Here is a 15,683-nt window from a genome sequence, read left to right as displayed (position 1 = left end):
CCGCCACGCGATCTCCTATGATCACTAGTCGTTTACGACTTTCCGAGGATTCCGGCCTGGAACACGCTTCGATTCACCAATGGCAAGCGAATTTATTCTGCGAGACGCTCGTGCCAATTCTTCGTCCGCGTTCCGTTCTGGATCCAACCGAGTTCACAGATATTTGATTGAAAGTCGCGGGGAATGGGATGATACATCCTATGTTCTCCTTCCGTTCGATCGATCCTGATTTTCGATCATTACTCTGTTGTTAACGACTGAAATATTCGGTTTCGAAGTTGTGCTAGGATTATATACTGGTTGATTCGTGGAAAACAGAATATCTAAATGTTTGCTCTATTTGCTGCGGTATGAAAAAGATTTTCAGGATAAAGTTACGCTATTTCAAGCGGCACGTGTATAATGGTCAAGGGAATTTTTTATTAAGTGCACATTTTTGTACGAGATTTTAAGGTTATAGATACTTTTTAAAACCAGTATCTTACACTTTTTTATGTACCTTTTTTTATACATCTTTTTCGTATACGATCGACACGCTTTTTTTATTATATGTTCAAAAGAGTTGCTTCGTGTGAATTCTGGATATAATAAGGTATCTATTGCATTTATTATTGTATTAATTAATTATATTAATTAATATCGTAATAATGACAATGCAATTTGGTAAGTATCCTCGACTTTTTGTTAGATGATCACAAAGTTCCATTTGTTCATTCACTCCTTATTTGTTATTTTTGATTATTTGAATTTATTATGAATAATTATTATATTATACTTCTTTCATAACTGTCTGTTCACTTCCTGTTGCTTAATTTATCTTTATATAGTTTGTGTTAAGTCATGTTTAGGTTTAATTCTAAAGTAAAATTAAAAATACTTAGAATTATCTGCGACACTTATATTATGATATTTTTAAATAATTCTTTTCAATATGTTACAGTTTCAAAAAAATCAGAAATACTCGTCAAATTGTGTGCTATTACCATAATAATAAATAATGGTAACTATATATATATATATATATATATATATATATATCGAATAATAATAAATAATACGTACCCTCCATATGTAATAATTTGACGTCATGTCAATTATAAGTCTCAATATTTCGTCTTCAACCTAAATTTGTACTCGCACGACGTACTGGCTCCGCAGTGAAAGGATTAAGATATTTCTGCATGAAAATGATTAACTAAACCTGGTACCTGCAAGTAGTCAATCAGATCTGAACACAAAATATCGATTGTCATACAGGCTTAAAAATTATTAAACTAAACGAACCTCAATATTGTCGATTCTATTTAACTTCGTGTCCGATATTAATTTTTTCACATTAATTTTTAATTAATCTCTATAACAAAATTATCAAAACATCACACTTAACATGCAGATTTTTAAATAATACGAAGTAATCGTGAAAAGCACATCCAGTAGAGCAGTTAAACGCGCGAACCTTTTAGTAGTACCATTTTCAAACTTGGTCGTTTGAGTTCGTTTATCGAGGGTTGTTTGCTCTGATACGAGAAAGTGTTACGGACGAAAGCTGGAGACGAATGTTATCGTCTTGCTTCTTTTGATGTCTGCCAGCTGGGAAAGTCTGAATCTTATTAGGTCGAATCATGAATAATTTCTGATTGGCAACGGTGATTGGTGTTTGCCAACCGACTTTTGCTTAAAACCCACCCCTGAAGTTGTCGCGTTGCAAATTCACCTTTCAAAAGGAACGACATGTAAACGACTGCTGGTATTTAATGATACCCTGCTTGCACGATCTCCAGCAAGATTGCAAATTAGTAGCGTGTTCCTTTTGAATTCTTATTTCTCTTTAAAGTTGCAAAATTCAATTTCAATCGTTTTTTCTTATTTTGAAAAGATTATTATATCGTGGGTTGTGGGTTATCGTTTCAGTCGGGTGTCCATTTATTTCGTTACTTCCTCGTTCATGAAAGATCGCGATATACTGAAATCCTTTAATAAATACGATTGTGTTCACTTTAATCGATTTTACAGAAAGATTTAATCGAAATGTCTTGTTTGATATTCAAAATATATATACGCTTTTGTATATAAACAAGATTGTCTAGTTTTCCTTTTTAAATTATTAATTAGATAAGATACACGTGTTCCCTTCTTACTTCAATATTATTTACTTCAATATTATAAAACGAACATGGACTGGTACGTCTAATTAAAATTTTTTTATTCAACAACATACTATATTATCATATAAACAAGTTGGAAGAAGAAAGATTTAGAAAGTTGAGTGTACAAAATGTTTCATAAGTTTCATAAAAAAAAATCGTTGTATAAAATTTTTAATCATTGTACCCATAAACAATTCAACAATAAATCGTTCATTTCAAAAGAATGAGAAAAGCGAATGAAATTTCTTCACCGGTGTCAATAAAATTACAAATCTATATCTTGGAATCTGTTTAACGAGACAGGTATTAAAGCGTTACTGAACGAGGGATATTATCGAATCGTGAAAATGTTAAAACGGTGATTTTGAAATTTACCTTGGACAAAGAGATAACGATGACAAGATTCAAGGGATGAATGATTGTACGACACGCGTTCGCATTTCCAAAGACGGTTCATCGACTCTGAAACGATCATACTGCACCAAACAGCAATAAAACCGTAATTGCATCGATTTGAATAATAACGAGCCGTTTAATATCGCGTTCAACGATGACGTTATGTTAATAATGCGGCCTAGTAGCCATGTAATCTGCACCCGAATTTTGTTCTTTAGCGCATGTTGACTGTTAATAAGACGTGCCAACGCGAAATTACGAAGGATTCAAATAATTGAGCCTATCTCCCGACAGTTCTGCCAAACATCATGATTAACGCGAAATGGAATATTCCAATTTCTGGAATACTCTGAAATCATTTATTTGGTTAAATATTAACTTTCATTACTACCCTTTTTTCCTTTATACTACTCTATTATTCTTCTTTATATACCTTGTTTCTCATTTTCCAGAGATTGAACATTCTATTTTTATTATCTATTGTAAATGATATCGTTTACGAAATTAGTAAGTATTAATACAATCAGTGGAAACAAGTTTTTAAGTGGGGGATAACGAACATAAATTGCCGATAAAAATAGCGAAATTTTCCAACACGTGAAAAACGAACGATAAAATAGAAGTGCTTGATTTTGTAATTCTACAAAAGAGAGCAAATTATAAAATATCATCGTATGCAGGTTTAAAAACGAGGCCTCGTACAAAATCATGCTATTACACGCATTTAACTTATTTTGCGCAAGGTTTATCAAACACCAGTAAATAAACCAAAAATATTATACACTGTTATCATGAAAGGTAAGCTTAAAGAGGTAATGAATTGTACGAAATGCTGGACAATCAATTAATTGTAAGTATGCAAATGCAACATTATCGTGGCTAAAAAAGAGATCAAATGCCTCCGGTAATCCTAACGCTCCTAACAGTATAATACGCGCGGAGATAAAGGCGTCGACACGTGATATAACGAAAGAAGAAACGTAATCGCGGCGTGTCTCTACGAACGGAAATAAACGAAACGTTTGCAGTTCCCGCATAGCGTTATCGCGCGCAATAAACGCGATAATTCGCTTGCGCCCGCGTGACCAATTATCGGTTCTCACGAAACTGATTATGTTCGCCGGTAATACGACTTGCTCGGCATTATTCGATGCCCAGGGGTGCGGATATCCTCTCATTCGGAAGGGATATTGGGGGGTTGTTTGTTCCAGTCTTTCCACTGCTTGATTTTTATCGAGTTATTCTATCTTATTAATATTATTCGTTTGTTGTGTATTTTATCTGATATTTTATCTGATTTTTACATTTTAAGTAAAAATAAATAATACTATAGCTACGTGAAAATGTTTATTATTGATTTAATTATGCTCATTGCTGTATGTTTGTAGCCTTTTATTGTATATTATTTGATTTTTATATTTCAAGTAAAAATAATAAATAATACTGCAGATACCTGAAAATGTTCATCGTTGATTCAGTTATGCTTATTGCAGTATATTTATACGAGGATACTGATTGTAAGTTCATTAGTTATGGATTTATTGTTATTTATGTGAATTTTAATGTTAATGTTAATATATGTTTTATCGTATATTTAGTTGTAGGTGAATAATCTAGAATTCCACTCGTGGACTATGATAAGGATAGTCTTTCTTCTCATTTATTCATTTATTTCTTTAGGTACGTGAAAAGTCTGTTTAAAAAGAATAACAAATTCATCTTTATTTTTTGTGATAATTTTATTTCTCTTGATAATTAATGAAATCAGTTACACATATAAATATACCTTACGTGACCAAAAACATGGAAAAGACTGTCTACATAATGCCTCTCATTTTTCTCATATACCAATTGAGTAATTTATTCCAAGATAACAAAAGTGCTATGTGATAAGAAGTATAAAAAATATTTTATTGAAAAAAACTAAAAGAACTAAATTTTAAATTAAGTATATAAAAATTAGATTGCTCTTAATATTCTTTAAATCTAAAACATAATCCAGCGTCACGATCTTTTCTCCTTTCTTACCTTTTTTTATAATTTTCCATAATTTCTATAACGTGAACATAATTGCCATAAGTTGGTCACGTAAAGGGTTGCTATAATAATATGTTGCGTGATTTTAATACGTTTTAAACATAGTTTCCATATAAATTATGCAAGAACTTATCATTTACCCTAGTGTTATGGTAATTAAAGTTATTGATGGAAGGATAAAAGCCCGAGAAGAAAGGAAATGACTGTAATTGGCTATCGATGAATAGTTTCAGCGTAAGAAGGGGAAATTTCGTTATCGAACACGATTGTCGAGCACGTGATTAATGATAGAGTAATTGGCATTTGAGTTGGGGAATTTTCTGTAATACATAGTTGGTTGGACTTTTAAGGGCTGTAGTTGAAGCAAGAAAACTTGTTAGGAGAACGCAAAGACTTTCCTTGGCGTGACTTGTTTCTCTCGATTCTTGTTATCTGTTTTGAAAACATAACGAGCTACGTTCAATTTAAAAAAAATAACTTGCTTCTCCAAAAGCAGTTTATCTTACATTTCTCATTATTCTAAACGCGTACATGTACATAAACACATACACAATATATATACACAATATACATATACATAACAGATCAAATTATTAACATCAAATGCAAAAATTAAAAATTTTATGTTCAATAATTTCTAACGATTCATGGAAGTTATTTAAGAGTATTTTCAATTTTATGTTTTACGAGTATGTTCAAATTCCAAATAAGTAATTATTTCCATATTATTATAGTAATTTGATGTAGTGAGTGCTGTTGATCTTAAAAATTCTGTATATACACACGTGTGTATAAGGTTTCGAAACGCATGATACCGAATTCGAATAGCTAACTTTAATGTTAAACTCGGACATTCGTATTCAAATTCAAAATTCTTTTGCAGAGCAAATATCTGTATATTTGAATTTTTTAACTCGAATGTTTGAATCAATAAGTATTTGAATTTGCATATTCAAACCTAAATATAAATTTAACTATTCAAATTCCAATTTTCTATCTTTAAATCTAAATCTACAGTAATACATACATGTGTCCAACTGTCAACATTCCAAAAAATGTTCATAGACAACTAATAACCCTTCAACCCTCTATATCTCAGTGAACAATCAGAGCCCGTCATCTTCCTGCGTTCTCTTCTTCTTACCATCGTTACATTCTTCTTCGTCTCAAGTCTACCACCCAAAACAACCCTTTCTCACTCTATCTACCATCCCATCCCTTGATTCTTCTCTTTAATACGATCCAACTAAAAACACTCATCTGTCAGTCAAACCCCGCGGATCACGACGAGCGACGCATTAAACCCCAAGAAAGGTCCATAATGTATCTCCGCTGATCGCGCATTTTGCCAGCGAGGAGGTGACATATTTGCTGAGATTCGAGCGTTTCGAAGGCGTCGAGAGATTTATGCACGGGCCGACGTATATTCGTATATACACACGTTCATACATCAAGTCTAATGTATTAGAGCAGGATAGGAGATCGCGAAGAGATAGGGAGATCAAGAACGACTAAGATAGAAAATGTCTCAATTTCATAGGCTCCCCCCCCCCTCCCTCATCCATAATGAGTACTAGTCCCGTTTCTTGCACTCGGATGATTGATGAACCCTTGTTTATGTACGTCCACGAGCTTCATCTACTTTCGCTATTTGCTTCCTATTCCTTTTCCCCTCGTTCAATCGGCGCACTCCATGGATATGTATATATGTACCGTAAGATATAAAAAAGGGTAATCTTGAATAGCGTTACGAATTACCTTTTCTTTGTTCCTATTAGTTATAGTATTCGATAAAATAAATTGTTTTTGATTGATTAAATTAACAGCATTTGATGTGAAAATTATTATATATGTACGTCTCTTACTACTATTAATTTCTAATTTATGAAATGAAATTACATTTTGGTGTTCTTTGTATCAATTTCTTAATTTTTATTGGTTGCATCGTATTCGGTAAAGTAAATTGTTTCTCGGGTGGTAAATCAACAGGAGTTGGCGGGGGAAATTATTATGAAGATGTAGTACGACTTTTAATTTTATTTTATATGTTAAATTCACATATCGGTTGAATCTTTAATTTATAAAATGAAATTACATTTTAGTGTTCTTCGTATCAATTTTTTTATTCTTATTGGTTGTAGTATATTCGGTAAAATAAGTTGTTTCTTGGTTGGTAAATTAACAGGATTTAATGTGAAAATTATTTGTATATGCCCGTTTAGTACTACTCTTAATCTTATTTTATATGTTAAATTCATACATTGGTTGAATCTTTAATTCATAAAATGATTACCGTTTTCTGATAATCTAGTCCAGGATTATGATAATAGCAAATAAATGGAATACATAAACATCGAATAAATTACTTTTTGAACCAAATACGGTGATCTTATATTAGTATACAAATTGCTTTTTCTATTTTGCTTTCAAAGAATTTCTCCGATTTTTCTATATCCAGAAATCAAATAAAGTAATCTACGAATTAAACAAAGTAATCTTAAACTACTGCATAAGTTACACTATCTAAAGAAATTTGCATCCTACTATCTTTATTTTCACAAACAATTCTCTCACTTTTTCCATATTTAAGAATTACATAAATGAAAAACATTTGCTAATGTGGTTTATTTAAACCACATTAGAAGTCAAATGGGTTAATCTCAAGTTAATATATGAGTTACACTAACTGAGAAGAAATTTGATTCTTTCTATTTGTATTTCCGAACAATTCTCTCGGATCCTCCATATTCGTTTCAAAACCAGGATCTCTCCATCTCTTTTATTTCTTCTTCCTTTCTTTTCTTCTTCTTCCACGTCCATTCTTAACGGACAACATTCCTCATCGGTCACCAATATAATTCTTATTAAATGTTTGTGTGTATGTGTTTGTGTGTGTACATGTGTTACACTTCTTTACAAGCCGGGATGGAATACATAATTAATTTTTCCAGCGGCGTCGTCCTCGCCGACGATTCGCATCGCTAAAAGCGTGTTCCAACAGGGCGAATAATAGATTGATCGCGTGTTTCGGTCTGTTCAATTCCCCGTGCGGACCTTCTCTTCGTAGTTATCCGCGTGTAATTAGCCGCGGCTTGTGCGTCTGTCTTTTTGATCCTCTTATTGCAGTGCGCTGGCTTCGAGAGTTATTCTCTTCCGATTTTATGCTCGCCGCTTGAAAAGAATGAAATATATCACTTCAAAATATCGTGTAAACGCAGTGAACATGCAAATATGATCCAAATTTTGCATGCATTTTTTATTTCAATCGAATAAAGTTAAATTAAAGGAATGTATTTTGATAGAATATTATTGGAATATTTTTCTTGGTATGGTGTCATCGTTATAGTCTTTTAATTAAAACTCTATTGAGAAATTGTGGAACGAAGGGATTATCCGTTATTTATGCATTGGTAGAGGAGCATTGTTTTAAAATCAAAAAATGATTTCAAACATAATTTCATTCAAAATCCTCGGGAAACAATTTTTAATGTTCAAGATGCAGGTTAGATAAGAAATGATATTTCTGAAATGATGAAAAAACATTATCTTTCACTATGGAGGAATGTACGTTCTCAAACATTTTGTAAATTGCTGAAAGTGTAACACAGAATCATTTTTATCTCCTTTTATATATAATACATCGTAGCATAAATGATCATAAAAAGTACCTGAATATTTATTTTCATTACTTATTTTACTTTCACTTTCTATTTTCTATACCGTTGCAAAAAATTCTCTATTAATATCGACCCAAGGCAATTATAATGACGATGTTGGCGCTGATTAACTACTTACACCACGTGATGGAGTCTTTAAATGTGATCTCACCCCCCTATCCCCCCTCACCCCCTGCCACCTTTCGATTCTAATTATGAACCCTCGGAACGATTTACTTTTGATTGAAAACACCGGTGGCTGGGCCGTTTCATCTTTGTGTTTTGCCACGCCGCGTAAGGAATGCCTTCGTCCTACGCTGTTTCTTAATTAATACTGCTCCTCGGGGCGTAATCAATAAAGCGACCGCTTCAGAAACACGAGTAAACGAGATTTAATAAATACGAGACAGAAGGACGAGGCATTGGAAGCGAGAAATTGCTGAGTGAACACATGATTTTGAATAAATGTTATGAATTTTTTATGTGAAGGAATTTATGTATTCATAATTGGGGAAATATATTTGTTTGACAAAGAGTTTATTATGAAGATTTAAAATAGTAAGGGAGCGTAAAGTGCATTTTAAATAATCCATATATGATACAGGTTGTGTCGTAACATGTGGAACCTATTTCAGGAGTGGACAAGAGATACAGGAACAACAAAAATAGTTCATACGAACATGTGTTCTATCTGATTCTATTTCAAAGTTGTAGACATTTTTGTGTTTCAATAATCCGCAACTGTTTATCTTTATAGAAGTTGCTCGAAGTGGCTACCCTCGGTCTGTGTGCAAGCTGCAGACGTCGTGTCAAAGCATTTCGCAATCTTCCAGAAATTCCAGGTGTATGTTGAATAACACATACCGAGGGTAGCCATTTCGAACAGCCCCTATGAAGGTAAGTAGTTGCGGATTATTGAAACACAAAAATGGCTATAACTTCGAAACAAGACCGGATACAACACACGTTTGTACGGATTTGTTTCATTGTTTTTATGCATCTTGGCCACTCCTGAAATTGGTCCCGCACGTTCTGATACATTCTAACAATTTTAACAATGCTGACCTATCTCGTGATATCTACACAATTTCTGAAACAGTTATTCGGTCGCTAACATATTTTTTTTTATTAAGAAAGAAAGGAAACCTCAGGGAGAATTGTTGCAATCAAGATGTACTCAATGTAGGAACATTTGATTATGCATATTTTTATCGTTAAGAGGCAATAGCGTCTATTGTATACACACTGCTTACTACCCCATTTCTCTTCTTAAGTACACCTATCAAAACGTACAAATTTAAAAATCACAATAATTGTTTCGACCGTATCGTTTAGAGCCTAGCAATAAGTAAAATGAACACGAATCGACCGCACCATGCGCGTCAATAGCGAAATAACGAACATGTTAAGCTCGTCTCGAATATTATATCAGCGAATAATTGCACACGTAACTAAAACTTTTACGTTTTATCACACATCCGCGAGATATATATTTGTGCGAGCGTACACGTTCGTATTGTTTCGATCGCGAATTTTACGTTTCTGCCGAATCCCAGCCTCCATCCGCCGTGACTGTTGCTGCAGATTTTATTGCTTGAGCTTGTTTAAACTAAATTAACGTGATCGTGTAATTCGCAAAGCGAACCGTAAAACAATCGTATTTATATTTCTCGCTGAAATATGCGCATGCAAGCCTACGTAAATACAGACGTTTAACAAGCGTGAAAGTGTTGGGAAAAAACGAAAGGAGGCGATCCTTCGTCGATGCGTAAATTATGGCATCGTTAAAAAGGTTACGCTTTGTGCTGAAATATTGATCAAAAAATGAAATGTCTGACATTAAAAGGTGATGAAATAGAAAGGGAGGTACGGTAGTGATTTAAAATTCGACGAGCGAAATGATTATTTCGAGCTGAATTTAAATACCCGTTTTAACCAATTATTTAGATATTGATTTAAAGGAAAATATATGAATAAAACTTGCTTATAAGACATTGTTCGAAGCGTAGTTTTAGATTTTTATCTTTTATTCGTTTCAATAAGTATCCCGGTAGAACAACAGAAATTGGATTGATACGAAATAGGTACATATATAATGATCAATATAATTCTACTCATGCAGTAATAAATCAATAAAATCGAAATTATTATACTATTAAGTATCATCGAAAAGAATTCTTGTGGCAAGAGATAGATACAAGTATCGCGCTTTAACCAAACAATGAATCAAGGAAAATCATCTGATGAAGGAGAAAAAATATCTAATGCTATTTATCGATCACGAGTAAATTTCGTTAATTATTTATCATATAACTGAGACCTGCAATCCTTCGTAAAAAAGAAATCATTCCATATTTCCCCATAAAACTCCTCTCTCTCCTAGCGAAATTAACTAATACACAATTTCTCAACTCAGATCCGCATCGAAATCAACCGAAATTATTCCACGCACATGTACTTTCCTGTGGAAAATTTAAACAGCCACGCTGATCACGAAATGTATACCACGGTACCTGGAGCGTGTGTCCAATTCGCAACGAGAACAAGCGTCTAATTTAATTGAGGCAATTAAAATGCCATCCAGTCTTGCGATCCGCACAGCGGCGTCTGTGCAATCCTCTCGAATAGCGCGGTTTTCAACCACAAAGGCAGTCTCGAGACCAACTTCGGATCCTTTCGGCGGTTCTTCTTCTTCCTCTTTTTCCTTTTCTTCTTCCTCCTTTCTCTTCGTCTCGCTTCATCTTTCTCCATTGGTTCGCTTGCTTTCTTGCGTCGCTTGATGGAATGCATAATTAATTCGTCGAGTTGGGTGTCAAGCACAGTCTTCTTCATGAAATCACCGTGATAAGAACAAGTGGATTACCGCGCAGACGATGATATGGCGTGAGCGCTACACCTTGGTCAATCATGGCAAGGGCTCTTGGGAACATCCTCGATGACAGCTACTTTGGTGGTTTGGTCTTCTGCGTAGTCATCCAAGGATCCATCAGAAATTATTAAATGTTTCTTTCCTTTTTTATCTCTTTTCGTTCGTTGTTCTTACCTTTGGTTATGTTTGGTAGTTTGGCAGCAAATTTCTTTCTTCGCCTCTCTCTCTTTCTTTTTCTTTTTCATCTTTTTGTATTAAATGAAATTTAGATTCTCGATAAAGCTGTTTAGGTAAATTTACATTTTTAGTAAAAATTCCCTGATTAAATTTAAATTTTTGGTAAACACCATTTGGCTGGATCTTAAATTTTTCTCTTTTAATCTGGTTGAATCTAAATCTCTGGTAAAGGGTCTTTGTGTAAATTTAAATTCTTAGTAAAGACTCGACCAAACAGTGCAATAATTTTTATAGATTTATTGAAAATTATTAAATTTATTCCTTTGTATCCTGAATAAATTATTTTTTTCTTTTTTGGTCATGTTTAATTGGTCTATGATGTAATAATAATAATTGTTCAAATAAAATAACTTTTCAGAAGAGATTACGTAAAATTCTGGGTGTTTGTTTCTTCAAAATTTCCTACATTTTGGTTCCTCTATTTTGTTATAAAAATCGAGAAAGTACAGTGAATAACGAATACCACTAAAGTATTTTAATATTCATCTTTATTTTTACGTATGATTTAATGAATTTCATCCATCTTTCTTTCGATATTTTGATTAAAATTCCAAGATTTAACTTCGTCTTACTCTCTCTCTCCCTCTCTCTTAATGTTTTGATATCTTTAGAAAAATTGATTTTGTTAATCAACCTTAAACTAGTTCCATCCAATCCTCTTGGCGCGCGCTCTCTCTCTCTCTGTCTCTCTCTCTCCGTCATCGCTCAATTTTAAACTCCATCATAAAAAATTCTTTTCGTCGATTGGAAGTTTTTACATACCCCTACCAAGAACCGACTAATTATATCCCGCAGAAAGTTCTTCAAGAAACTAGCAGGTTTACGGTTTACGTTCACTTAGCACGATTAATCCATTATTTCGGATTATCCCGTGTCGCTTTTAATTCAGCGCCATAAGTTTCCGTACAAAGTATCACTTCGATGCTATTGACTTAATAAATTGAGTTCCTCAAGCCACAGAAATATTTCGAATAATTCTTGATGATTGAAACGATCCTTGCTCTATGTAATATCCATTTGACATGAAATAATCGACAATTAATCTTGCTTCGATTTCGATGAAATGTCTCTTATTGGAGATTTGTGAATATCTCATTTATTACAGTAAATGTATCTTCAATAAATATGTTATATGAATTATTTTTATATTATTTATTGACAGGTAATTAATTTATTGACTTGTTGAACGTATTATAGTTTTATTATCTATTTACATTTTACGATTCATATCACAGGAATACATAAAGGATTGAGTAACTTTTCAAACGGTCCTTACCAACTTTTATTTCATATTTTAGATCGTGATCTCATTTTTCTATCATTCTTCGGAACCTAGCATGTACAAAAATATACTCGGCAAGATATTTTTATATTTGAATTATATTTTATCGTTTCTTGAAGTTTATGAAATTCCCACATAAGAAATGTTTATTTATTCAGAATAGAAATAGTATGAATAAATAGACTATGTAGAATGGTATACAGAGTAGAAATAGAATGAAAACCAGAGATTTTACAAGACATCGATATCGACAAATCTCCCGTTGTTTGAAATGAAAATAAGAAACGTTACCAGTTTCTTCCAAAAACGTTTTAATTCGACAAAAACGATATTTGTACTTAAAACACAAGAAATAATTTTCCCTTTCTAGGAATAGCAAGCACATAGACATTGCATACATAGTACTGCACTTAAACATAACAGTTTTCATGTCTCGTTCTTTTCGTGATGGTAGAAAATAGAACAAAATTGTTTAATTTTTTTTGCGCTTCAATGCATTGAAATCGTCCTCCAAAAGAGTGAATAAACAAAGACGAGAAACGCATTCGTTCTGCAGCATCCGATCTCTCATTTACATACATAGACATACATAAGAATATCAAAAGAAACATAAAGGAGAAGCTTTTCTCACGAACGAAAGACGTGTTTCAACGTGTCTGGTCAAAAAATATCATCAAATATCGTCTAAAAAGGATGCACTGATTAAAAGATCCTCACGTTAACTCGTTAAACGATGTCTTCTCGAAAGGCTAACACGTTTCCATAGCCTGAAAGTCTCTCACGATACTCCTTGATGGAGTTGGTTTAAAGACAGTGAGACGATCGAAATATTGATAATTAATAATAATTATCGATAATCTCGGTTCAATTGTGATGAAAATTATCGTTGGCCATGGTCATGTGTGGAGAACGAGCCTCGATTAATTGACGCCATGGATTTCTGTCGTAGTTGTGAAGCTTTATCTATTTATGTGACACGGTCGAGTGACTGTAGGAATTTTTGTGTGATTTTTCTTGCACGATTTTCAGTTCAGTTTCACGAGGTATTGAGCTTTAGGAGCTTTTAGGAGTTGCTGTTTGAGTGTTTGATACCTGATCGTCTTTTTTCTTTCTTTTTAATTAAATATAATTCTGGAGTTACTTTGATGGTATATTATGGTAAATAGCTTTTCATCAAAATTTCTTGCATTTCTAGTATCGGACGTAAAAGACATGTACTTTAAATTCTTAATGCGTGTTAGATTATATATGTGAAATATATGTTGTGTATAATTACATATGTAGAATAAATGTTAATAATTATGTGACGCATAATGATATTTAAAATGCTGTAGTTATAGAATAAAATTTAATTTGTGAATTTATTTCCACGGTGGAAAATATCTTGGTTTTATTGTGGAAGGGCTAAGTTAAAATAGTTGGACTTAACAATTTTGGAGTAACTTAATTTTAGTTTCTATTATTATTATATTAGCATTGGTACTATTAATGCGTTTCCTCATAAGAAAATCACAAGGAAGGAAGAAAATTGAAATTTTAGATTTTTGAAACAAAAAGGAAATTTAGAAAAAGAACGAAGAAATTTGAACGACGAAGAAAGCAAGAACAAACGAATAACAAAATTACGAAGAATCAATTGTGCGATGTTATGATTGAAATTAAAATTCCTCGGATTTAAATTCGTACAAACATTCGTAACGATAAGTGATTCTAAAATAATTCTTCTCGAATACGCAACGAGTATTCCTTGTCTCCGCTTTACTTCTCGTAAAGGACAAGGCAATAGAAAAATGATGGCGCATAAAATTGATCAGATACTCAATTTTCGAAACAATTCTCGATAGTCTTGTTACTCTCAAAACACTTTCAACAGCTTCAGAGGCAAAGATTCCCTATTCTTGGATGCTTTGAGGCTGCGATCACGATCCACGAACAGACGACGAGCAGACGACTGACAAAGCATCGTATTCGAACGTAATGGGGTTACAAGTCCCGAGTGAATATTTCCTGTTCCTTTGCGGAAGAAAGCGATCATCTGCAGATTTTAGTTGAGCACACAAAAATCTCTTTGATATTAATAGGGAAACCTGGCAGATTTTCTACGAATCTCGTTTTTCCTTCATTAACCTACTTCAATTGATAAATGATAGAAATGAATCTTTCTGCTTTTTTAAGTGTTCCCGTATTTTCTAAAATATCTTTATTTCACGATTAAGTGTCACATGAATTCCAGTGTTAGAACTCATATAAATGTCTCGATCAACTAAAAAATCGGAATTCTTACCAAATAATTCTCCTTGATTCGATTCATCGTCGATAGAGCGAAATGACGTGAAATTCAGTTGAATTTTCGTAACAAAATTCATATAAACATTCCTTGTGTTATTGACGTTGTCGCCCAATGAAAAATTCCAGATTTCACGAAACAATTATTTTCAATTCTGTTCAATAAAGTCAAACGGTCCAAAATTTAACAATAAAAGATGCATATAAAACCTTTCTATTATTTTCGTTGAACAGAAAAAGTCAAAAGTCTACGGAACAGTTTCTCTAAAACTCATGCGTCGATAAAATAAAAGAACATAGATTTCAGCAAAACGAAAATCTGAAACTTATAAACTATAGATAATCGTCCTTTCGACACTTTCACTTGCTCCAAAAAATAAACCGAAAATTTCACAAAACAATCCTTCTTAAGCGCATCTACCGACAATAAAATCGAACAATCAAAAATTTAATAATCGAAAATTCATCGAAATTCCCGTATCAAAGTTGCTGTAAATGTCTCTTTGATATCTCTTGCTATCACAAAAGTCGAAAATTCCATTGAATCTACTTTCAATTCTATCTATCGTTAGCAAAATCTAAGAATCAATAATTCACCAGAATTTCCATAGTGAAATTCATCGTGTAAACGTTTGACACCTTTGCCAATGACAATGACGACAAAAATGCTCGGAATTTTGGGAAAGAATCTATTTCAGTTTTACTCAACGTCGATAAAATTTAACAATCAAAAGATCATTGAAATTTCCATATTAAAATTGACAAATGTACAA

General features: G+C 32.9%; 1 protein-coding gene across 4 annotated transcripts in view; it reads left to right on the top strand.

The window, feature by feature from the left end:
• LOC117236652 (hemicentin-2-like) overlaps positions 1-15,683 on the top strand; it is a 574,361-nt gene that overhangs the window by 344,440 nt on the left and 214,238 nt on the right. The window lies entirely within an intron of this gene.

This window comes from Bombus vosnesenskii, unplaced genomic scaffold (assembly GCF_011952255.1).
Source record: "Bombus vosnesenskii isolate JDL3184/JDL3185 unplaced genomic scaffold, Bvos_JDL3184-5_v1.1 scf7180000013351, whole genome shotgun sequence".
In the NCBI taxonomy this organism is placed as follows: Eukaryota; Metazoa; Arthropoda; class Insecta; order Hymenoptera; family Apidae; genus Bombus; species Bombus vosnesenskii.
The sequence above is the reverse complement of the archived record's forward strand: the minus strand, read 5'-3'. Positions and strand labels throughout refer to the sequence as shown.